Below are 25,320 nucleotides of genomic sequence, written 5' to 3' on the forward strand. Positions count from 1 at the left end.
CCTCCCTCATAAAGTTACTGTCCTCCAGCCAAAAGAAGTTTGATGGGTGTTTCCCTCCTTTGTGGACTAAGAAAGGAAAGGACATGCAGAATGCAGAGAAAGGACCCTCCGTTTTGAGAGGAGTACACTCACTCGATCAGTTTGTAGCATAGCAGATCCATTTCCAGATTAATAAGCAGATGCCATAACAAACTTTAAATAAATTGATAAGCAGAGATCAGAAAGTACAGTAAAATTCTACCGACATGCTGTTAATGATGTCTACAAATTCAGTTACATAAAATAGATGGTCACATTATTGCTGGGCAGAGTAAGGGGCCAATTTCATTTGCATTTTTTTCTAATTCAAAATATCAAGCAACACATTAATGGAAGCTCCTAAAAGACAAGCATCAGAGGCTAATGGAAGAAAATGTGGGAGACTATATATCAAAGGCTAGAGAAGTAATTTTTTAAAAGGACACAAAAGTTACAAACCTTATGATTAATAATGATTTCTATTAAATAGGTGTTAATTGATGTTAAGAGACAAATGTGACTGGGGAAGATATTTATGACATCTAAAATGGCCAAGACATTAATATCTAAAACTTAATCATCTATTAAAAATAATTAGGAAGACCAATAGAAGAGAATCTTGAATGAATACATATGAATGATCAGTTAGAAATATAAGCTTCAATATCTAACAAGCATTTGAATTGATACGATAGCAAGAAATTAGAGAAACAGAGATAACATAAAATTGTTATATCCTACTTTTCATCTACCTTGAATGGCAAAAATAGCTTTCATTTCCAGTAAATGGCAAGGTCACGGGAAAGTAAATTTTAGGCTTTACCAAGAATATCTAAAATGGCCAGCCACTTGTAGATTTCAATAAAAGAATATTTATTAAATTATGAATGCTTAAGCCTAATATTGTGTTTTGGAAATACATTGTAATCTTCATTCTCTTCTGTATTCTCCCCTATATCACAGAAGATGGAATATGGGAATATTTTTTTCAAATTTCATTTCTATCTTATTTGTTGTTTAGATTTCTTCAACAAGGAGAAGTGACATGTAATTTTGAAGGTAGAAGGGGCTGTTGTGACTGCCAAAGACAAAGGTATGGAACCCAGCAGATGTGAAGTTTTTCCAACAGCCTTGCGATGTCTTCCAGGAACACTGGAGGTGGTTTCTTTCAGCTCCTTCCATTTCTGATGCCATGGAAGCTAGGAGGGCATAGGAGAGCTAACATCAGTCTTTCCTGATATTATATATCAAGCCCTGAAGGGTTTTGTTAACCTAATTCTCTGTATTAGAAACCATCTTCTAAATTCACATAGTGGTGTCTCACCCTATACTGACTGATACAAAACTAATCCCACGCATCAGTAAATTATCCCACTTAAACAAAAACAACAACAACTGAAACTTCACCCTTGTGTAAGGGTAATTACTTCATCATTCTTAATAACAATGGGTAGTTAGAGGCTTCAAAAGTTAGCATTACAAGGAGAATGCATCTATATATATAAAAGGCTAATATGCTAAGTGTCCGTCCTGTCGCTATGACCACCAGGGGCAGGCGCTCAACACAGGAGCTGCCATGATGCGCATTGGCCATTTACAGAGAAATGGCATCGCGGACCTGGTGCCCAAAAAGCAACACTCAGCTTCTCCAAAGTGGGACACAGGCCCTGCCACCACCCCAGAGCGACACCCACCAAATCGCAGCCAACACTGCCGAAGACCTCATGGCATAAAATGCAGTCCACAGCCCAGCTCAGCCCAGCCCAGAAACGGTCGCTGTGGGCACCGGGTAATGACGTCACGTAGCAACGCCCAGCTTCCTCTCCCTAGCAACTAGCCTCCTTGCAGTTTCTTCAGCCCAGGAACACAACTTGCTTTATTGCCAGGTGGAAACATTTTACTCTTTAACAAAATGTCTGTGAAGTGTTTTCCCGTGCCTCATCTCATTTGATCCTCACAGAAGTCCTGGAGTAGGTAGATAGGAGACTCAGTGGAATCCTATTTTCTCTTCATTAGCCAGAAAATGGAGATTTAGAAACTTGACCTGACTGAAAAGAAGTAAGAAGTGGTAGACCTTGAAAATGATTTCAGGTTCTCTCATTGTGCAGAATATAGTGAAATACTGCAGCAGTTAAATATTTCACCCTTTGTTCTCCCTGCGTGATCTACAATAATAATCTTCATGTTGATATTTACTGCTGTGTTGCTGACAATTACCTGAAAGAGAAGTTGGGGTGCTTACTGAGCTGGAAAAAGTTCAGCTAAATCAGAAAGCAGGTCTAATTAAGCAAGTTTATTCTATGTATATATTAAAGGCTAAGTTGACTCATGCATCCGCGGTACATATAAAGCTCTTTCTGACGCCAATCACACACGTGTGTTTTGATCTTTCATTGTTGATCATGAATTTGGTTGACACTTGTATTATAGAGAAAGGGCGAATAGTGATATTAAAATATTTCTTCTAATTAATTTATTTTCAATGTGCATGAATCTGTGTACTGGGCCACTAATAAGTAATATATGTATGTGGACTGCTTTTGAGCAGTAAGAAGCAAAAACATAGAAACACACAAAGAAGCATGGGTATATCTCAAAACGTTAGTGTTGAGAATGAAAGAGGAGTAAAGTAATATAACTCAAGTAAATATATCTGTATATTACAACATATGCACTCAGCAGCACTCCGTATTTGATAAGGTTTCATGTGTATTTCAGAGTATATTAAATAAAGAGAGTAGGTACATAGGGAATGGAAGTGTTCAGGGTAGCAGACCAGAATAAAATGGTAAATAACATAAAATTAAATGTAATTAAATAATATAAAACAAAGTAAGTTAAATACAAAAGGCATAGCTTTGAATGAATATATAAATGTAGTGTGCAGTAAGCTGAGGAGTACAAAGGAGTATAAACTCTGCATCTAAAGATCAGAAAGGAAACAATAAATACAATGAAAAATTATTTAATCAGTGTTTGTTTTATCTAAGTTCACACTACTATTTCCAAATTTATTTTTTATTATTCTTTTTGTTTGTACTGAAAGTTGTATTTTGAAATTGTTCCCTCAAAAGATGTACACCTCTCATGTATATTTCTTGAAACTTTTAATTTGTACCTGCAGCCATACTCTGCAAACTAAAATGACAATCGAATCATTTTTAAATCCAAAAGCTTCTAAATTGCTGCCTATACCTTCTGTTCTTTCAACGAACTTCTGACAAAATTTTTTATTGAATTCCAATTTTAAATGAATTAACATTTCAGCATTTAAATATATTAAAACTTTTAAAGGTGTTAACATTTAAAGGAATAGAAAAAGCAAAATGTATAGCAGTATGAATGCACCTTCAAGAAATGTTAGTTATCCTCTCTTCCATAGGCCAGCACCATTTCTATTGCAGATAACATTATTCTTTCACACTGTTAATTTTGTTTGAGAAATAGTGTGTCCAGCTCCAAGGAACATGTCATGATTTGCCTGAGCCAATCATTGTGACCCTATTTCTGTGCCAGAGATTGGTCAGAGGTGGGTAAGGATGTAAATAAAGTCTGCTACAGAAGTTTGAAAAGATTTCCCTTCCTGATACAGGCAAGAGTGGCATGAGGAGAATGTCATTTTGTGTCTCCTCACCATTCCCCAAAGTTAGGACAGTCGTTGAAAACATGATCGCTCTATCTATGACAGTCATCTTCCACCTATCAAACAATAAGCAAAAGGACAAAACCAAAATGCCTAAGAGGGTGAAATGCCTTAACATGGTGCAATAGAGAACAGAAATATGGAGATAAGATTTTCTAACAATTTGCATTTTTTCTGTATTCAGTTATCTTTTTATACAGTCTCTAATATATTGCCAAAATGTTATATTTAAATGGTATTTATATGAAATATAAAAGTACATGAATACTAATTAGAGAAAATAACTACTGAATTTTATGACTAATGAAAAGGAGGCAATTATATTGTTTCCTATATATTATAAAGCTTTTATAGTTAAGAAAATTTTTAAATTATTTAAAATATAATAAACTTAATCTAAGAAACCTTTTAAATATAATTGGAAAATTGTTACTTCAATTATTAAATTATTACTAATTACACAATTGTTTTACTGTGTAGCTGGGTAAATTTTCCTTTAGGCCATAAGTCATCAATTAAAAATTCTTAAGTTAGTAGCAAAGCTCTAATCAAATAATTTATTTTTGGAAAACAAGGACATGATTAAAAGCTGCTTCACGAGTTTTTCTTTACTCCTGTTACATAATAATATAAGTTCATAATTAGTACTAAAATACTTGCAACTATGTCAAAACTTTAAGATTAGAAAACAATGTTTTTATACTAACACTGTTATTCAATTTTAAACATCCACTATTACTGGAATGCTCACTATTTCCTCTTTTCTTGCCCTTCTTTAATTTAACCTTTAAGCCACCTCCTGTTTTTTTAAACATAAAACTGATAAGTCACTTTTCTTAAAATACCCCTCATTGCCTTTGGGTACAATTCAGTGTAATTCAGAGCTACCCATGATTTGGCCACCACCTCTCTCTACCAGTCCTACTTCTTTGCATTCAGAGAAGCACTCTACCCCCTGCTAGACCGAATGAATGGTGCCTCTTGGAATGTCTGTGGTACAAGTGATTCCTTGTTGCTCATTTTTGCTGGACATGGCAGAGTCATACTTCTTTGTTTCTATCAATCTATCAGGTATGAAATAATATCTCACTATAGAGGAAGCCAATTCATGTTTGTCTATTTTTATAGGCTTGCCCAGTATAGACAGTCCTTACATTTTTTAGACCTAGATTATTTATGAACTTACATATGTTGCAAATACCTTCCCTCAGAAAATTTACCCCCCCATTTCCTCTCTATAGTATTATTTGATAAATGCAGTTTACTGTAATTGAATTTTTCATGACTTTCTGTTAATGCTAACATTTTAAAATTTATTCATTGACAAGTGATTCTTATACTGAAACATTGTAATAGACTTTTCATGTTGTCCTATAAATCATTGTGGGTTTTATTTGTTTGTGGGTTATTGTTTTGGTCTGTTTTTCACATTTAGGTCTGTATTTTACCCATTTTTTTTTTCATGTAGAGGATTAGTTTTACCACTCTAAATGTTTTGAGAAGCTCATCAATACAATTGCTCTGTAAGTAATACAATTTCTCACATATACCAAGTATGGACACCTGTGACTATTTCTGGGCTCTCTATTCTATTCTGCTAATCATTTGGCAATTTTTTCAGCCAATACCACATTATCTTAATTATTAAAACTTTATAAAACACTTTGATATCCAATAGACAAATATTTACATGTTAATTTTCTTTATCAGAAGTGTCTTCCTTATTTTTCATTTGTACTTTTTAGATTTGTTTTTTATTTCACTCATACTCCCTGTAATTCTTATACACTTTATATTAATACTAGTGGCCCAGTGCCCGAAATTTGTGCACGGGGCGGGGGGGGAGGGGGGGGGTCCCGCACCCTGGCATGCACCCTCTCCAATCTGGGATCCCTCTCACAATCCAGAACCACTGGCTCCTAAGCACTCACCTGCCTGCCTTCCTGATGCCCCTAACTGCTCCCCTGCTGGCCTGATGGCCCTAACTGCTCTCCCCTACTGGCCTGATCCCCCTAACTGCCTATGTGCCCCTTCCTCTCCATGCCTTCACACCCCGGTGCAGGAGTGCTGAGAGCTTCCCGCTGAGGCCCCACCCCCACCCTGACACCCCCCCCCCCCCGTGCCGGGCGGTGCCACAGGCCAGCGCACACTTCTGCCAGGGGCAGGGGGGCCTCTGCAGCCCGTCCTGATGCCCCCTCCACTGGGGCAGCGCCGCAGGCCTGCGCACACCTCTGCCCAGTGGCGTAAGTCTCCGCCCACCAACTCCTGTGCACGCGCAGCCTATTGAATGGTCATGACTGTGACACCGTTAGGACCAATTAGCATATTACCTCTTTATTATATAGATCAAGTTCCAGGAAACACCTTATGGTGGTTTTGATGATAAGAAAGTTTGATTTGGCCTCTTGAACTAAAGTAAGTAATTTGTGTTTTTGCCTCCCTGACAAAGTTTATATAAAGTTACAAAAAGAAATTGACAGCCAGTTTGAAATTGAATTGCCATGGCCTAGAGCAAAGAATATCCTTACATGATATTATTCTACAATGTCATTATAATTTTAGATATTTTACAATAGCATATTGTACAATTATCCCAAACAAACTTACAAATTAATTCTTTGAATGTTTGGCAGCAATTTAAAAAAGGACATGAAAGGATTTAATCCCTTTCAGAAGGAATTAAGGCACTGGGAAGGCACTTGAGCATTCTATATTGGCCCCTCTTGCCTTTTGTGCCAAGAGGGACCCTCTTCTCACAATCCAATTGCCCTCAGCTGTTGCCTGAGCTTTCTGTTCATGCTGAGCTTGAAGCCTCATGGTGGCTGGTACCATGGATCTCTCTCTCGCACAATCGTGTGAACTGGGCCCTCCCTGGAGAAGAAACCTGAGTTCCACAAGATATGTGATCAGTGCTGGGGCCCCACCAGCAGGCCAGGGAATCCCAAGACAAGTGCTGGGTGTGGAGGCCATGGGGGCATAGGCTACCAAGGAGACAGAACTGAACAACTGAACCTCACATCACCCTGCTTGGCCCCGGAGGGTGACTGGTTAGCCAGAGACGGTTAAGATTCCTCAGGGAAGGAACAACTTAAGACAGGCACAGTCGCAGAGGGGCCCTCAGGAGAGAACTTGGGGGTCAACAGAGGTGGGGCACAGACCCTCACCCCCCAACCTTACATGGGCCTGAACCCTCACCCCTTCTGAGGGAGGTCTCTTGCCCCCATGGCTGCTTCACTTCCCACGCCCAGCTCAGATCGGGACACAGGTGATAGACAGAAACTTGGCCCAGCTCAGATCGTGACCCAGGTAACAGACAGAGACTTGGCCGACAGCAGCTGCCCTATATCTAAATCCAGCCTAGCATTTGTAATGCTAACAACAAGACACCCATGAAAAACACACATGGTGTCTAAATAAGACAAAGGAAAATCGTTTGGGCAAAAATAAAAAGGATCCCAAATCAATTATATAGAAAAGATCCCTTTATTAACTTTTGGTTGAGAATATGTTTGTATATTTTCAGAAAACAACTCCAAGACCATGTGGATTCCTGCAACAGAGAGGAATTGACAGGTCTGCTCCAACCACGAAGACAAGAGGAGAAACAGTCCAGATATGGAAGACGTTGACAACGCCTTGCCACGCTAGCAGTCAGCAGCTGTGCGTCGCTGCAGGTTGTCTAGGACCAAACCAGAGAGGGTCGGACCTGCATTGCCACCATGTGCCCACCATCCAGATATCATGGCTGACATATACACTAAGGATCTGTTTGTCATTGAAACGGGGACTCAGAACTGTTGGACATTGAAATTGGGACTCAAACATTTTTTGTTATTATATGTTTATTTCTAGTCTGCAGAGGCAAGATTTTTTTAAAGGAAAGAAATGGGAAAAAAATAGATACAGAGGCAAAGAAGTATTGAACAGACTGTCAAACTAGAGCGGGAAGGTAGGGGTAGTTGGGGGGGGGCGGGGAGCTGTAAGAGATCAACCAAAGGACTTGTACGCATGCATATAAGCATAACCAATGGAAACAAGACACTGGGGGGAGGGCAGGTGAGGGCATGTACTGGGGGGTAGGGGATGCCTGGGGAGGTTAATGGGGGGAAAAAAGGAGACATAAGTACTACTATTTGTAATACTTCAAACAATAAAAAAAAAAAAAAAAAAAGGCTGAAAGGGGCCAAAGGTAGGAAAAAAAAAAAAAAGAAAGTTTGAAACTTTTCTCCACAATACCTCTTTATACATGTGTGATTTTTTTCCCCCTGGTTACCTTTGTACTTATTTTGCTCTTACGCTTCAATTTTTTAAATTATATTTTGAACTCTTCTTCTGATGTAACAGTTACAAATTCCACTTTACTTTTAATGTCGGTGTCCATGTACTTATTGCTAATATTTAGAAATACAATGGATTTTTGTATATTTTCTTATATCTTCTTAAGTTACTGAACTCACAAGAAAGTCCTTAGTCCTGGGAGTACCTGTTTTTTGTTTGTTTTTTTGAGTCTGGTTTCTCTCTTGTTAAGATTAGTTACTTTCTATTTTTTTGTATCCCATTTCTCTAATCCTCTCAACTGTATATTCTAATTTCTCTATTTTTTTAATTTTAAAAATTTTATTCAATTCTTCTTCATATCTTCTATTTATAGCTGAGATCTTTTCTGTATTTTCTGAGTCCTTTTATTTTTTCATTGGTTTCAAGCATCTTCATAAAAGCTTACTGAAGCATTGCAATCCTTGCTGCTTTAAAGTCTTTGTAATTCTAACATCTCCATTATATCAATGTTGGCTTCTATTTATTGTACTTCTTTATTCAGTTTTAGATCTTTCTGGTTCTTGGTATGATGAATGATTTTCAATTAAAACTTGGACATTCACATTATGTTTTTAGATATTTTAACTTATTGAGCCTTTCTTTTAAAACTGGCTTTCTCTGACAATGCTCTGATGAAAGAATAGGAGAAACCACCCGACAGAGACAGAAGTTCAGGTTCTCCATTCACCTTCTCTTGATGCCTAAGGCAGATCACTCCTCAAGACTGCTGGGAGTGAAATCTAGGTTCCCTATATGATTTTCATGATCAGGAGATAGAAAAAGAGGGTCAGAAAGTCAGTCAGGGACAGGGACCACGGGGGTGTAAGGTTGGGAGGCAGGGAAGTAGAGCTCTGCAGACATGGAGACAAAGGACCTAGAACTAGACCCAGCTAGGAGGGAACCAGGATGAGAGGGGAAAACCTGACCCTATTAGGTGGGAAGAGTAACATCACCTCAGACCTGAAGCAGCAGTCCTCGATCAGGTCCCTCTACAGGAGGGAACTTGAGCTTTGAAATAATTGGATATTGCCAGAATTCTTTGAAGGGACCGGTCAGAAACCAGAAGGGTATGTGAATATCCCTAAACAAAGAGCTTAAGAGGTAACCCTCTTTGTGCTCCCTTCCTGCTGCCCTCTTGCGGCGGGATGTCTGTCTGTCCTGTCTGTCTGTCCCCCAATACTTTGTTTCTACCAACCATTTTTGTCCTTGAATCCATTCTTTGGTTTCTCAAGACAAAGAACTGGTACCCAGCCACCGCATTTCAGTTTCAATGGCACCATAGGATGGATGGATAGTAGGGCTTGTTATCAGCTGGCAGGGAAGAAATTCACAGCCCCAAATTTGACCTCTATCATCACCACAGACATTGAGGTGATTATTACAGAAGATACCCCACTTGGCCTTTGTCATATTAAGTGGGAATAGGGCCAGAGTTTTTCCTATGGCATGAGACTGGAGTAGAGTGGTTATTATCTAAAAGTGTCCTGTCTTGCTACGTTTGTCCTATCTTGCTCCTTTGGTTAGAGAGAGTACTTCTTGCTGGACAACTTTTTTGTCTGTGTCTATTGGTATTTGCAGGCTGCAGGCTTCTTAACTGCACGTCCAGAATACATGAAACATGAAAATACAGGGAGTTAACTTTTTTTTCCTCCTGTGCCCATGTCACTAACAATATGCCTTCTTTTTTCCATCTTTCAAGATTATCCTTATGTTTGTTGTATATGTAATGGTCAGGGCTTTCAGTGGTACTTAGCAAGAGAAATAGGGAAGGGTATGCCTGCTTCATCCTCCCAGTAATGAGAGTTTTTATCACTGCCTTTAAAAGCTCTAGCTTACTATCATTTAAATTTATTGCAACCCAATCACAATATCCATATCCGTTTCTTCTGAGATACCACATGTATGGTAACAATCTTATTTATTTTCTTTAATATTTACCTCATAACTCTGCCTCTCTAAAATTTATTGTTTAGCTTTGCCACTGATGAATCTCAGAGGGAAGGCAGGGGTGGGGTGGGGATAGAGAGATTAAACAAAGAATTTACATGCATATATGCATAACCCATGGACACAGACAATGGTGCATTGAAGGCATGGGGGACAGTCAATGGGGGGAAAGGTGGATATTTGTAATACTTTCAACAATAAAGATAATTTTTTTAAATGTATACAATTAGATTCATGCAATATACAGACTTTCCTCAATATTATAAATTTATTTCTTCAAAATTGTTTTGTAAATCTGTTTTTACTTGAAGTTGTTGCTTATATTTTTTTGTTTCTATAAATAATCTCTTCTATGAAGATCATAATTTATGTATTCTACTTTTGATTACTTTTGAATTGTATCTAGTTTTTTTCTATTAATAAAAATGCTACTATAAACATTCTCATATATGTCTCATGCTACAAGTGTGCAGGCTTCTAACATAATATCAGTTTTTTGTTGTGTCATTTTTTAATGTAAAGAAATATACAGTATATCCATGAATGAAGAAACATTCACCTTTCAGTATGTAATGTGGAGTACTAAATATGTAATTTTTCAGCTTTATATTGTGTATGTTTTAGACCAGTTTTGTGGTAATTTGTTTGCTTGGATATTTTGCATCGCATGGGAATTGGGACTAGGGACTCTGCTTTCAGATGCCTCTTATTCATTTATAATCCTAGATCAGTGGCCTATGTGTATTTAATATCCCTGAGCTAATGTGCCATTTACTTTTAAGCTCTATTTGACAATGGTACAGCCTTTTCTAACTTCTAGATTTATAGGATTCTATTCCAAATCTATATTGCAGAAGAGCAATGCATCTCCTTCCCAGTCTGGCTTGTTTATTACCTGCCGTTTGATATGAATTATTAAATATTGATAGTTTGGTTGGTGGTAACAAAATTGTTCCTCTCCATGGTTGGAACCTGAGATAGTTCCTTCTTGGTATTTTCTCTTAATTCTTATTTTAAATTAGTGTTTACTGTATTTTTTTTCAATTTTTATGTTTAAATGAAGAATTGAAAGACAACCAGCTCAGTTTAAAACATTGACCATAATTCTGAATATTCTTTTTTTTTAATATATTTTTTTTATTTTTTATATATTTTAGAGAGAAAGCGAGAGGGAGAGAGAGATAGAAACATCAGTGATGAGAGAAAATCACCGATTGGCTGCCTCCTGAACGCCGCCCTCTGGGGATCAAGCACACAAGCCGCGCATGTGCCCTTGACCAGAATCGAACCTGGGACCCTTCAGTCCCCAGGTCGATACTCTATCCACTGAGCCAAACCAGCCAGGATCTGAATATTCTTTAACAATTAAAATGCCAATGTGCGGTTCTCTTTCAATATAGCAATATTTTTGTAGTATATTAAACTATTCTAAGAGCAAATAAGTGTTACGTACCTTTGATACCACCCTGTAGTCACACTTTTTTTTTCTTTATTGATTAAGGTATTACTAATGCATCCTTATCCCCCATTGACCGCCCCCCCACCCACTCATGCCCTCATCCCCCTGGTGTCTGTGTCCATTGGTTAGGCTTATATGCATACATACAAGTCCTTTGGTTGATCTCTCCCCTTTACCCCCACCTTCCCTATCTTCCTTCATAGGTTGGACAGTCTGTTCAATGCTTCTCTGTCTCTGGTTCTATTTTTGTTCATTAGTTTATGTTGATCATTATATTCCACAAATGGTGAGATCATGTGATATTTATCTTTCTCCGACTAGCTTACTTCACTTAGCATAATGCTCTCCAGTTCCATCCATGCTGTTGCAAATAGTAAGAATTCCTTCTTTTTTACAGCAGTGTAGTATTTCATTGTGTAGATGTACCACAGTTTTTAATCCACTCATCTGCTGATGGGCACTTAGGTTGTTTCCAAATCTTAGCTATGGTAAATTGTGCCTCTGTGAACATAGGGGTGCATATATCCTTTCTGATTGGTGTTCCTAGTTTCTTGGGATATATTCCTAGAAGTGGGATCGCTGGGTCAAATGGGAGTTCCATTTTTAGTTTTTTGAGGAAACTCAATACTGTTCTCCACAGTGGCTGCACCAGTCTGCATTCCCACCAGCAGTGCACAAGGGTTCCTTTTTCTCCACATCCTCGCCAGCACTTGTCATTTTTTGATTTGTTGATGATAGCCATTCTGACAGGTGTGAGATGGTACTGCATTGTCGTTTTGATTTGCATCTCTCGGATAATTAGTGACTTTGAGCATGTTTTCATATGTCTCTTGGCCTTCCTTCTGTCTTCTTTCGAAAAGTATCTATTTAGGTCTGTTGCCCATTTTTTGATTGGGTTGTTTATCTTTCTTTTGCTAAATTGTATGAGTTCCCTATAAATGTTGGAGATTAAACCCATATTGGTGACAACATTGGCAAATATGTTCTCCTATGCAGTGGGCTTTCTTGTTGTTTTGTTGATGGTTTCTTTTGCTGTGCAGAACCTTTTTATTTTTATGTATTCCCATTTGTTTATTTTCTCTTTAGTTTCCATTGCCATAGGAGCTGTATCAATGAGATTTTGATGCCTGTGGATCCCTCTAATATTAAAATATTAATATATTTTATGGTACAAAATTAACGCCAAGAAATCTATGGCATTTTTATACACCAATAGTGAACTTACAGAAAGAGTTTTAAAAAATCCCATTTACCATCACACCAAACAGATGGAAGAACATACCGTGTTCATGGATTGATAGAATCAACATCATTAAAATGTCCATACTACCCAAAGCAATCTATAGATTCAATGCACTCCCAATTAAAATACCAACAGCATATTTCACAGACCTAGAAAGAACTCTCCAAAAATTCATCTGAAATAAAAAAAGATCCCGAATAGCTGCAGTGATTCTGAGAAAGAACAAAATAGGAGGGATCACAATACCAGATTTCAAGCTATATTACAAAGCCACTATTCTCAAAACTGCCTGATACTGGCACAAGAACAGACATATAGACCAATGGAACAGAATAGAGAACCCAGAAATTGACCCACACCACTATGCTCAATTAATATTTGACAAAGGAGGCAAGAACGTACAATGGAGTCAAGACAGTCTCTTCAATAAATGGTGTTGGGGAGAATTGGACGGATACATGCAAAAAAATGAAACTAGACCACTATCTTACACCATACACAAAAATAAACTCAAAATGGATAAAGGACTTAAACATAAGACGGGAAACCATAGTCACACATTTTTAGAAGTAGCTTCGATGAAAATCTGAGGAACAGTTTTCTTACTGAAACAAAGTCCACTCTTAGTTATCAATCAGGCACTAAACAGCAAAAGAGAAACAGAAAGCTAAGGAGCATCAATTTAAACTATACCTCAATGTAATTTTTGGAAAAAAGACAATTGAGCCCTTGAAAATAACATTCTGAATCTTCTAGGAAAATCAATAATGGTTCCACTGAAAGTAACTTTTTCTATTCCCGACAGAGGCATTAATTATTGTCAAGGTTAAAGATAGAAAATATACCAAAAGGTACTATTTTACTGAAATCATGGTTTTTAATGTTTAGGTTTTTATTCCTTAGGAAGCAGTGTTTTTCATTTTTTAAATAACATATTTGAAATGGAAGGGAGTGAAAAGGTAGTCTCAAAAAGAGTTCTAAAGTCTCAATAATGTTAAGATATGTAAAAACAGTGCAAATGCATTAATGTTGGTCAACTTATACTTATGACTGTTCTATTAATATCAGCATAGGCATTTTAATAATGCTACCTCTATCCAACTGTTTTATTATGATAGTTATTGCTCTTCTTTAATTGAACTTACTAAACTCTGAGTCTTTGCTTTTTAGAACGCCCGGGACAATAAACTTTTACTTATAGTGCTTAAAGTTATAAATACTTAAATGTCTATATTTTTCTTCCTACTTATTAGCTTGAAATTCACTGTGCTCTATTTTTATTATTATTATTTTATTGTATTATTATCCACAGTTATTTGTTGACTGTATACTATAGTCCAAACAATTGCATCTTTTAATCCTCACAAAGATATGAAATGGAGAGTATTATGATACCCATTGTATAATTAAGTGCCCTAAGGCACAAGGATTTCAAATAACATGCCCAAAGCCATAGAGTTCCAAGTGGCAGAAAATGAATTGTAAATCATGTCTGAATGGTTTTGAAAACTTTTCTCTGAATGGTGGCAGCCTATTGCTTCCCACATAGACAAATAAAAATAAAACAAACAACCCATCACACCATCATAATATATCATTTATAATGCTGGTATTTATCATTTCTATCCATAATTCGTGTCCTATCTTTTTTCTTGCTGTACGCTTAAATTGAATCAGATACGATATACATATTTACTACTTTATTTTACATTTTTTGCTTTGTTTCTTCACATGTGTGTATAACATTTCATTATATATCTTATATAATGAGCTAATATGCTAATTAGACCGAACGGCAAAACCACTGTCCAGGTGACCTTCCAAAGACGGGGATGCTAGGGCCAAGGCAGCCGGGGCTGTGAGGGCCGAGCCCCTTGCATGAATTTCGTGCATCGAGCCTCTAGTAATGATATAAATAATAACAAGTTGCTGTTATTTTATAAATTGATTCACAAGTTTAATAATTATGAAGGCTTTTTCTTTGCCCTTTCTTACATACCCAAGCATTTTTATTTTTTTTTTGTTATAAAGATGTTTTATGTAGCCCTGGCTGGTATGGCTCAGTTAGTAGAGCATTGCCCCTTGCACCAAAAGGTCAACAGTTCAATTCTCAGTCAGGGCACATGCCCAGGTTGCAGGCCTGATCCTGGCAGCTGACCCATGGATCGAGGCGTGTCCCAGGCTTGCTGCAAGACACCATGAATATCATCTGTGCCATGGGGCAGGTGCTAAAGGGTTATAAAAGACAGGGCATCTACACCAGATGAGGGGAAAGTGCCTATCATGCTTGCCTGCTCAGGAACCAGACCACCACGATGTGAGGCACAGGGGAGGTGTCAATGAGACAGTCTCTGAGGGGATTTTTGTGAACCAATCTCTCTTTTGCCTTGAATCTAACTGGATATAGAAGGTGGGTCTGGCAGTGGTCACTTCCTGGAATAGTCTTTCCTCCACGCCTTCCAATTTGAGCCACTTGGGTAGCTAAATAAATTTCTAGCAAGAAAAGGTAGATGCTTAATTGATGCTAAACAGACACCAATTTACTCTGGATGAATTTAAAACAGGAGAGGGAGGAAAATTTTTCTATGCCCATTTGAGTTTTCAGCTGAGACTCCTGGAATAATAGATTCACAAGAGAAAACAAAGCAAAGGTTATTAACATGTATACCTCATGTATGCTTTGGAGATACTCAGGAAAAATGATAAATAGATGATGTTAGAATTCAGGATTCAACGCCATCTTAATAGGAAAAGGGAAGGGAGAATGCAGGTATCTAAGGGAGACTAAGTTAATTTTAGGAAAACTGAATGAACTTTTATAAGAATAGATGGAAGGTATGATAGTTCATGACAGTGTGTCTAGGTGTGGCATCAACTGCCAGTGTTCTCATTAATCTTTCTGGTTAATGAAACACCAGTAAGAGATTTGTGACAACTGAACACCTTTTGGAGGATCTGTCTTCAGGCAAATAAGGGGAGTTTCAAGAAAGCCTCTCTCTTAATTTGTTATATTACATCTGAAAAATAATATAAATAAAGTGGCATAATCCATCCTTCAGCAATAAATCACATGCCAGTTGTGCTTTACATATGCTTGGTACATAACTCTAATGAAAGGTTTTGCCTGTGGAGTCTTGGGTTTGAGTTATTTTCTCTCTAGAATGTTGGTACATTTTTTGGCACATTCATGCTGATGAGAATGATTGCTTAGTCTCTTTACAGTAAGTAACCAGCATATTTTAAAATCCTGGGCCATCCACACAACCAACCATCCAATCATGTATTCACTAACCTCTACAACAGGTCTACAATAAGGGGCAGCCTCGTCAGACATCAAAAGAAGGGTCAAGGTGCCATCACTGTTGTGGAGTTCCTAATTCATCAATGTCAGTCCTCAGAGGGGAGAGAGAAATGGTGAGTCACTCACTGAATGGTGAATGCTACTGTTGGGAAATCCTAATCATGATTATGGCAGGACTTACTTGCTCTGCATTCTAACAATAGGGTGGTCTACATGGAAGGATTAGAAAAAAGAATCTCAAATTTAAATAACACACAATCCTCCAATTTGTAGGCTCAACACTAAGAAGAGTTCTGTGACTCTAAGGAAGGAATTGGTTGGAGGCATTGGGGTTACAGACCAAATATCACTGCTTGCTGTTGGAGGCTTATACTCAATGAAATAAGGAAAACAGATGAAAACAACACTGAAGTGGTTAAAAACTATAACTGGTATTGACCCAGGAAATCTACCTTATTTCCTGCTCTTAAAAAAAAAAAAAAGCAAAGAACTACAGAAGACTCTCAGAATGATAAATTGTCTTTGCATTAAAGTTTACTGTAGGAAATGACAAGATAATTTATTAAAATGCTGTTTTGTGTTCTTAGTTCGTTTTATTATGCGCCCACCTGATTGAGAGAATATAGCAAGTTATGTCTTTTCCTTTGATTTAGGACACATTTGCATCCTTTTGAAAAATGAATCTTCCTGAAGATGAAGTTTCCTTTTAGTATTTGTTTTCTCGACTCTGCACTGGGAAGATTAAGCACAACTTGTTTTCAGAGGGGAAAGGCGGAGGAATAAGTATTTGGGGCCACAAAGACAGCAGCCATTGTACTTAGGGAAGAAATGCATTCCCTGGTCTGGAAACGTGAGAAGTTAAAGTGTCCCATAACTTTGGAGGTCCTCAATGATATGGTAGGACTTCAGAGGAGAATGACTATATGGAAAAGGAACCCTTGACTTGGCCAAGATTTACATTGCCAGACAGCTATAGATCTGACTATGCCTTCTGAAGTCCCGGTAGCATGGACAGTGAATGTATCGGTATAAACATTGCAGATAGAAGACCAGAGACCTTCATGAAGACTTCAGTAGTGAAAGGCTTCTGAACATCTTTTCAGGATATAAAAATGTGGATGCAGGTATCACAACTGAATTTCTTCTGCTCCTATAAACATGGCACAGAGCAGATTGCTTTTGTTATAAAAACAATTTGAATAATAATTCATATATGTTCATCTTGAAAACAGAAGACAGAGGTTAAGTTTGCAATTTGTTGGACAATACGGAATGTTTTTATTAAGATAATGTCATTTGTAACCTTTGCAGGTGTCAGAATGAGGCTTGGGAGAGAATGGGAAGTTAACTGAAATATACAACTCTGTGAATTATCATTTGATGAAATATTTACCCTTCTGTCTCTTAGAAGTGAAAATCATCAAGGTATTTTTTTTTCCTAGTTTAGTAGATACTAATATATTCTTTACTACTTTTTAAAAAATGTTTTTATTGATTCCAGAGAGAGGAGGGAAGAGGGAGAGATAGAAACATCAATTATGAGAGAGAATCATTGATAGGCTGCCTTCTGCATTCCCCCTACATAGGGACAGAGCCCGCAACCTGGGCATGTGCCCTGATGGAAAGGAACTGTGAATTCCTGGTTCACAGGTTGATGCTCAACTACTGAGCCACTCAAGCCAGGCTCTTTATTACTTTTTTATGTATATGGTAGATATTTGAAGTAGACCTTGCAATTTATTAAATTTATCCCTAATTATTCATCGCATACACAGACACCCCATATCCCCAGAGCCACCCCTACTCTGTACCTTGGAGCTAATTCCACTTTCCTGTGGAAGCATGCCTACCCCTGTCAATGTAGCTATGTGGGAGGTGTGAAAAGCTTAATTTCAGCTCAAATTCACTCTCCTCATGAGTCACCCTCAGTGAAGCAACTTCTGACCGTCTTCTAGCTCTGAAGTCATCTTAGTTGTTGAATTTCCTGGAATGGCTGGATTTACTCAGAATTAAATAATGAGAGTTTGTATTGCCAATGAAATATCCTCCAAAAGTTTTACTTACTGTGATTCCTTCCACAGTTTTTAAAATTCTTTATTGTTTAAAGTATTACATGTAATATTACATATGTCTCTTTTTCCCCCATTGACCTCTCCCCAGCCACCCGCACTCCCCAGCATATTCCCTCACCCCTAGTGTCTGTGTTCATTGGTTTTGCTTACATGCATACATACAAGTCCTTTGGTTGATCTCTTACCTCCCCGCCCCCTGCCCTCCCCAGCCTTCCCTCTGAAGTTTGAAAGTCTCTTTCAGGCTTCTCTATCTCTGTTTCTATTTTTGTTTGTCCCTTTATGTTGTTCATGTAAAAGATGGCGCAAGCTATCTTTTATGAAAAAATAGTTACATTGTGGTTGAGGTGTACTATGATGTCATGGTTAAATCTATACTGAACATGTACAGATTTTCTTTTCTTGTCATTATTCCCTAAACCAGTGATCGGCAAACTCATTAGTCAACAGAGCCAAATATCAACAGAACAACGATTGAAATTTCTTTTGAGAGCCAAATTTTTTAAACTTAAACTTCTTCTAATGCCACTTCTTCAAAATAGACTCACCCAGGCCATGGTATTTTGTGGAAGAGCCACACTCAAGGGCCAAAGAGCTGCATGTGGCTCACGAGCCGCAGTTTGCTGACCATGGACCTAAACAATACAGTATAACAACTGTTTACATACTATTCACATTGTGTTAGGTATTATAAGTAATCTAGAGATGATTTAAAATATATAGAAATATATGCACAGGTTACATGCAAATATAATACCATCTATCTAATAATAGGATAATATGCAAATTGGTCGGTACACCATCACGTAATGACCGATCAGAAGGCTGCATCCCCACCCCTTGCATCCCCACCAGGATCGGGCCTAAACGGGCAGTTGGACATCCCTCGAGGGGTCCCAGATTGGAGAGGGTGCAGGCTGGGCTGAGGGACACCCCCCCCCCCATGCACGAATTTTATGCACCGGGCCTCTAGTTTTAAATAAAGGACTTGAGCAGTCCTGGATTTTGGTATATTTGGGATCTTGGAACCAATTCTCCATGAATACCAAGGGATGACTGTATGTGCTGGAGGTATTTTTTGTTTTGCCTTGTTATTGTTGCTTATTTTTGGTTTTGAAGTAGTATTTTTAAATCTCGAGATTTCTGTCCATGTACATTTTAAATATTTGCCATAAATCTAAATGGTAAGTTTCTGAATCATGGTACAGATCCAGACTGGGTATCTGTAAAAATGACAGGAGCACTGACATCCCCTGGACCCTCGTACATCGGAGGAGAGTCAGGCATGGTTGGCTTGTCACAGCGTGGTGGCTTTCACACAGTGGGGAAGCTTGAGAGCATTTAAGAATGAGTGCCAGTTGAAGCAGTAATCACTGTGGGTGATCTTAAGAAATTGTTGGGGCAGCACAGGCCTCTGCAGAAGGCCTTCCTAAAAAAAAAGACAAAGGAAAATAAAAGAACATGAGCTGAGAGGGCTTTTGTAAGATGACAAGAATATCTGGCATGGCCCTAGCTTGTTTGGCTCAGTGGATAGAGCATTGGACTGTGGACTGGAAGGTCCCAGGTTCAATTCCAGTCAAGGGCACATGCTTGGGTTGCAGGCTCCATTCCCAGTAGGGGGCGTGCAGGAGGCAGCCAGTCTATGATTCTCTCTGATCATTGATGTTTCTATCTCTCCCTTCCTCTCTGGAATCAATAAAAATATATTAAAAAAAATGTGGCATGTCAGTGTCTCAAAAGTCCACCTGGACCTTTGATTGTTATTTCAATGAATTTATAGTTCAACTTAGGAAGAATTATTATTCTTAAAAGATTGATTCTTAAAATCTATGAGCAATGTCTATCCTATCATTTCTTTAGCATTTTAATTCCTTTCAACAATGTTTTGTAATTGTCACAGTAGAGATTTTGAACACCTTTTATTGTATTCATTATTAAGATCTTGATGTTTTTGAAACTGGTATAAATATTAACTTTTAAAATAGTTTATTATGTACCTAGAATCTCCAGTAAAAGTGATCTCTAAAAGAAGTAGTCATAACAAGTATTCTTTTAGAGATCACTTTTTCTCAGCCTTAGAGATAAAACTTAACTAATTATTGAAGTTGCTGTAGACAGTTTTTAGAACCTTGAATTAGTATTGTCATTTAAGAATTATGTTCATAACTTAATGGCTTTAAAACATGATTTCTTCTCAGTTTCTGGTGTCGGGAATCTGGGTGTGGTTTAGCTAGATCCTCTGGCTCAGGCATCTCCAGTCTGCACTCAAAATGTCAGCCTAGGCAGGCTCCACTTCCAAGCTCACTCCGTGTTGTTGGCAGACTCCAGTTCTTCATTGGGTGTTGGACTGAGGACTTCAGTTCCTCCTCGGATGTCGGCTGGAGGGCACACCTTTCTTCAACACTTGGACCTCTTTACACGGCAACTCACAAAATGGTGAGGGGCTTCATCAAAGTGAGAAAGCAAAATGACTCGGAGTGAGAAAGATGGACGTCATGTCACAGTGCCATAAAGCTTAATCTTGGAAGTAGCATTCCCTCGAATTTACCATGTCCTGTTACCTAGAAAGTACTAGTTCAGGCTGTCACACCAGGGAAAGGTTACACACGGCCATGAATAGCAGTCTGCAGAGATCATTGGCGGCTATTTTAGAAGCAGACGAACACAAAACTCTTTATCAGATTCAGATGTTCTTTCCATTACCAGTTTGCTGAATGGTTTTAACTTAAATGGATGTTAAATTTTCTCAACGCCTTCCTGTATTAGCATAATCATGTAATTTTTCTCCTCTTTTTTATTTGCTCTACTAATTTAGCCAGTTATATTGCCTGACCTATGACCTTTATACCAAATTTTTATTCCAGTATTAACTCTGCTTCGTTATGAGGCATTATCCTTTTTAACATATTGCCATATTCTACTGAGTAATATTGGTTTAGAATATTTGCATATCTTACAAAAGAAATGGGATCATATAGGTTTCAAGTGCACATTTCTATGATAAATGATCTGTATATTTTATTGTGTGCACACCACCCAAAGTCAAATAATCTTCTGTCACCATATATTTGCCTCCCTTTACCCTATACTACCCCACACCCCCTTCCCTCTGCGAACCTCCTGTTTCTAGTAAGGAATATATAGTCCTCTTTAAAATGCTGGTCTCACAGTCTTAGCCTTTATTTAGTATTTAGTTTTTTGACATTTAATACTTAATACATATGGGTTGGCAAAAAATATGTTTACAGTTACAATAATTAATAATAATACAAGAATAAACTGCATTTCATGTACTCACAACTATAAACCTACTTTTGCCAATCCCTGTATGTATATTGTTAACCAAAAAATAAAATGCCAAAGTGAGGCAACAAGCATTTATTTGAGATTAAAAAAAAAAAATACTATTTCGGAATCACTGAGTCAAGCAGAAACCCAAATAGTGTACAGATTGGGTGTAAAGGCAAGGGGTTTTTATAACAAAGGGAAAGGAATAAATTACATTAATAGAAAGAAGGAATTTCTACTCATGTTAAGTCAAGGAAGGAATTTCTATAGGTGTAAACAAACTTATCCTTTAGCTGTACATGGTGGTGCTGATTCTGAAAACTCTCCTTAATGTTCAGTCCAGTAGTCAGGATGCCTTCTTTCCTGTTAGCTTTCTACAGAGTAGTTGTTTGAAATACCGGTTTGTTTGGCCCAATCCAAAATTGTTTTTTTTTTTTTTTTTTCCAGTTCAACATTCCAAAGGTTTGAGGAGTAAGATTTGCAAGCTATTTCCTCTGGAATGGCTGCCCTACCGCTATTTTAAAATGTCTTCACATATGTCAACTTCTCATAATATATATAAGGCTTTTATCTACCATCTTATTATTTGTTTTGGTAAATACTCTGTTTTCTTGCCTTCCTATGAATTACTTTTTAAAATATTTGATAAACTTATTATATGTACACTAGAGGCCCAGTGCACAAAATTCGTGCACTTGCTGGGGGGTGTCCCTCAGCCCAGCCTGCACCCTCTCCAATCTGGGACTCCTCAGGGGCAGTCTGATATCCCTCTCACAATCCGGGACTGCTGGCTCCCAACCACTCGCCTATCTGCCAGCCTGATCACCCCCTAATCACTCCCCTGCCAGCCTGATCAACGCCTAACTGCTCCCCTGCCAGTCCGATTGCCCCCAGCTGCCCTCCCCTGCTGGCCCGATTGCCCCCAACTGCCCTCCCCTGCCAGCCTGGTTGCCCCTAACTGGTGCCCCGTAACTGGCCCCCTTTTCAGGCCTGGTCACCCCCAACTGCCCTCCCCTGCAGGCCGAGTCCCCCCCAACTTTCCTCCCCTACTGGCCTGGTCCCCTCAACTGCCCTCCCCTGCAGGCCTGGTCCCCCCCAACTGCTCTTCCCTGCTGGCCTGGTCATCCCCAACTGCCCTCCCCTGCCAGCCCAGTCACCCCTAAATCCCCTCCCCTGCTGGCCTGATCGCCCATAACTACCCTCCCCTGTTGGCCATCTTGTGGTGGCCATCTTTGACCACATGGGGGCGGCCATCTTGTGCAAGAACTTGAGGGTCAATTTGCATATTAACTATTATAAAGGATTGTTTTACTAAGTGGTTGCAATAGAAAATTAACATTGAGATGGACTTATTTTATCTAATATAAATAATTTCTTTAAGCAGTGCTCAGTGATGTAAAATCTTCCCAACTTTCTGTTTCTGTGCATTTTTAGTCTACATATATTTAATTTTACATTATAATTTTTACTTTTATAGCCAGTATCCAGTATACTTATCCTTGCGGCTACAGTCTTTTCTTCTTGCCCTCCTTCCTGCTTCTTGTACTTCCATATAGAATGATTATCTTTATGTCTGAATAAAACTCTTTTGTATTTCTTTAACCTTAGATATAATAATATATTTCTTAGTTTTTCCTTTCTGAAATCATCTTTATAATTTTTCCATTTATAGTTATATTTTTGCTGAATATAGAACTCTCAGAAATGTGTTTTCTCTGCATTTGGTAATATTTTTATTGTTTTCTGGTTTCTATATATCTATGAACATTCAGCCATCAGTGATATTTCTGCTTCTGCAAAGTTATGTCACTTTTTATAGCTGCTATTGAAGTTTTCTCTTTATCTTTGGTTTTAGCTTGCTTTTCTATGATGTGCCAAGATGTAGATTTCTTTGCATTCATCCTGCTTGGAGTACACAGACTTTATTGCCTGTGTGGCTTGTGTTAGTTTTTGGTTTTAGAAAATTCTCAGCCAATATTTCTTCAAATGTTTCTTTGCTCTATTTTATCTCCTTCTGGACTCCTTTAACTCTAAAAATAAGTTAGACATATTCACTTTGTTGCATACATTACTTATGATCTTTTTATAATCTTGACCATTATTTCTCTGTGAGCTTCAGTATGAATACCTTCTTCTATTAATCAGCCTTCCTGTCCCTTTCTGCCTCCAGCACGGCATTAAGTGAATGCCTTCGTATGAAAACCTTAGGTGTAGTGAACTCAGTTTCTCAGCCAGACTTCTCCCTGGAATCCTAGCAATCCCTTGTCTTTAGCTGTCTTCTTTCTAGGGAGAGTATCATATTTCTGTTGATTTTCCTGCTTCTTAGTGGCAGCTCATGCCTGGGCCCTTTTCCAGAACCTCAACTTCTTTACCGTTGTCCAGAATTGACAAAAGCCCTGAAGGAAACAGTGGCTGCATAATTTCAGCTTATCTTTTTGAGCGTTTCTCCTTTTTCTGGGAATTTGTCTCTGTTTTGGTTGCTTTAACTTTATTCCACAGGTTTCACTAGATTATTTCTTTTTAAATTTTCAGCCTTTTAACTTGATTTTAGTGGGCGTGTTATTATACTACCTCCATAACTGTAAACATACTATCGTAACTGTAATCAGGTTATTTTAATCTTAGTTTTCAGGGGAAAAAATGGGATGATACAACTTTATACATACATTTAACCCTTTGCACTCCCTTGCTTTTTTCTCGATTCCTTTATTCTAATGCTAACCATGTTGAGTCACACTCGACATCCGAGTGCAAAAGGTTAAAAGAGTAGTTTTTATTACTATTATAAAATATTTTCTAATACATCACTAAAAATAAAACTGACATTTAATAATCCAATATGTTGTGATAGAGCTGTATAATACATAACACATTAGAAAATAAGTTCATAAGCTGAGTTATTTTTCTTCCATAAACTCTACTTCACCTGAGTATTGAATGAGAGTAGATTTTTATTACCATCACTAAATGTTCTAGGAAATGCCTTAATTACAAATAAACATTATTTTTAATAATAGGTAATTATCTAAAAAACTATTTTAGTATTCTGTATAACCACACACATAGAGTAAAACATTTCTGGTCAGTGACAAGAAATTTAATTTGCTGTTGAATATCTGAATTTGATTTACAAATACTTAATATGTATTTTTATGTATGTCGATTACTTTTAATTCCCCAGGCATCTTTTCTATGCAACTAAATTTCTTTTGTATCTAACTTCTTAATTTAATAATTCATTGGCTATTTAGAGAGCGCCTACTACGTGTGCAGCATCTACTTAAATAACAATATATTTATAGGCAAGAGGGTTTTTCTTTTGTTCAAATTTTATTTGGTTATAAATTATAGTCATAAAAAAGACATAAGGCTGAATCTGCAATTCCAAGTCTTATCTGAAGTAATGGAATTTAAATGGTTTGCTCTCTGAACACTTTTACCACCTTGCATGATGAATTCTAATGGTATAATACTTTAAATTGGCTACTCAAATAATGTGATACACTATTTCAACTTTTATGCTTCTGCCATTCTAACCATCAAACTTTTTGTTTTGGTAAAGGGCTTTAGAAGTCATTGAAGTTTCCTTCTTTGAGAAAATTACAATGACCATGTTTAAATTAAATATTTTTGCTGTACTAAAACCTAATAATATATGTGTTAATATAAGTTATGTAAACTTATTCACAGGGTGTTCCAAAAAATGTATATACACTCTTAAGAGCTGATCACTCAATTGATGTTTCTTTCTTTTCATATTTAACCCACTGCAATTACTAACCTATAATAGGTGTTTATATACACTGAGTGGCCAGATTATTATGACCACCTGATGTTTGTAGGCAAATTAGCCATACACTGCATCGTATGGGATATGGAAGCTGAAGGGCTGTTCGAACACCTTTGCTGTCTGCAGTTACCAAGATAAAACGTCTCCAATTCGCACAGGAACACAAGGATTTGACAGTCGAGCATTGGAAAAAAGTCATGTGGTCCGATGAATCACGTTTCCAGTTGCATCATGCAGATGGCAGA

At 37.7% G+C, this 25,320-nt stretch overlaps 1 long non-coding RNA gene across 1 annotated transcript in view; it reads right to left on the minus strand.

Moving 5' to 3' along the window:
- Nucleotides 1-17,009: 17,009 nt before the first annotated feature.
- LOC114234343 (uncharacterized) overlaps nt 17,010-25,320 on the minus strand; it is a 55,727-nt gene continuing 47,416 nt past the window's right edge. The window contains exon 3 of the long non-coding RNA XR_008557999.1: nt 17,010-17,078. This is a non-coding gene — a long non-coding RNA (uncharacterized LOC114234343). The remainder of the gene's footprint in view (nt 17,079-25,320) is intronic.

The sequence above is a fragment of the Eptesicus fuscus genome, chromosome 13, assembly GCF_027574615.1.
Source record: "Eptesicus fuscus isolate TK198812 chromosome 13, DD_ASM_mEF_20220401, whole genome shotgun sequence".
Classification (NCBI taxonomy): domain Eukaryota; kingdom Metazoa; phylum Chordata; class Mammalia; order Chiroptera; family Vespertilionidae; genus Eptesicus; species Eptesicus fuscus.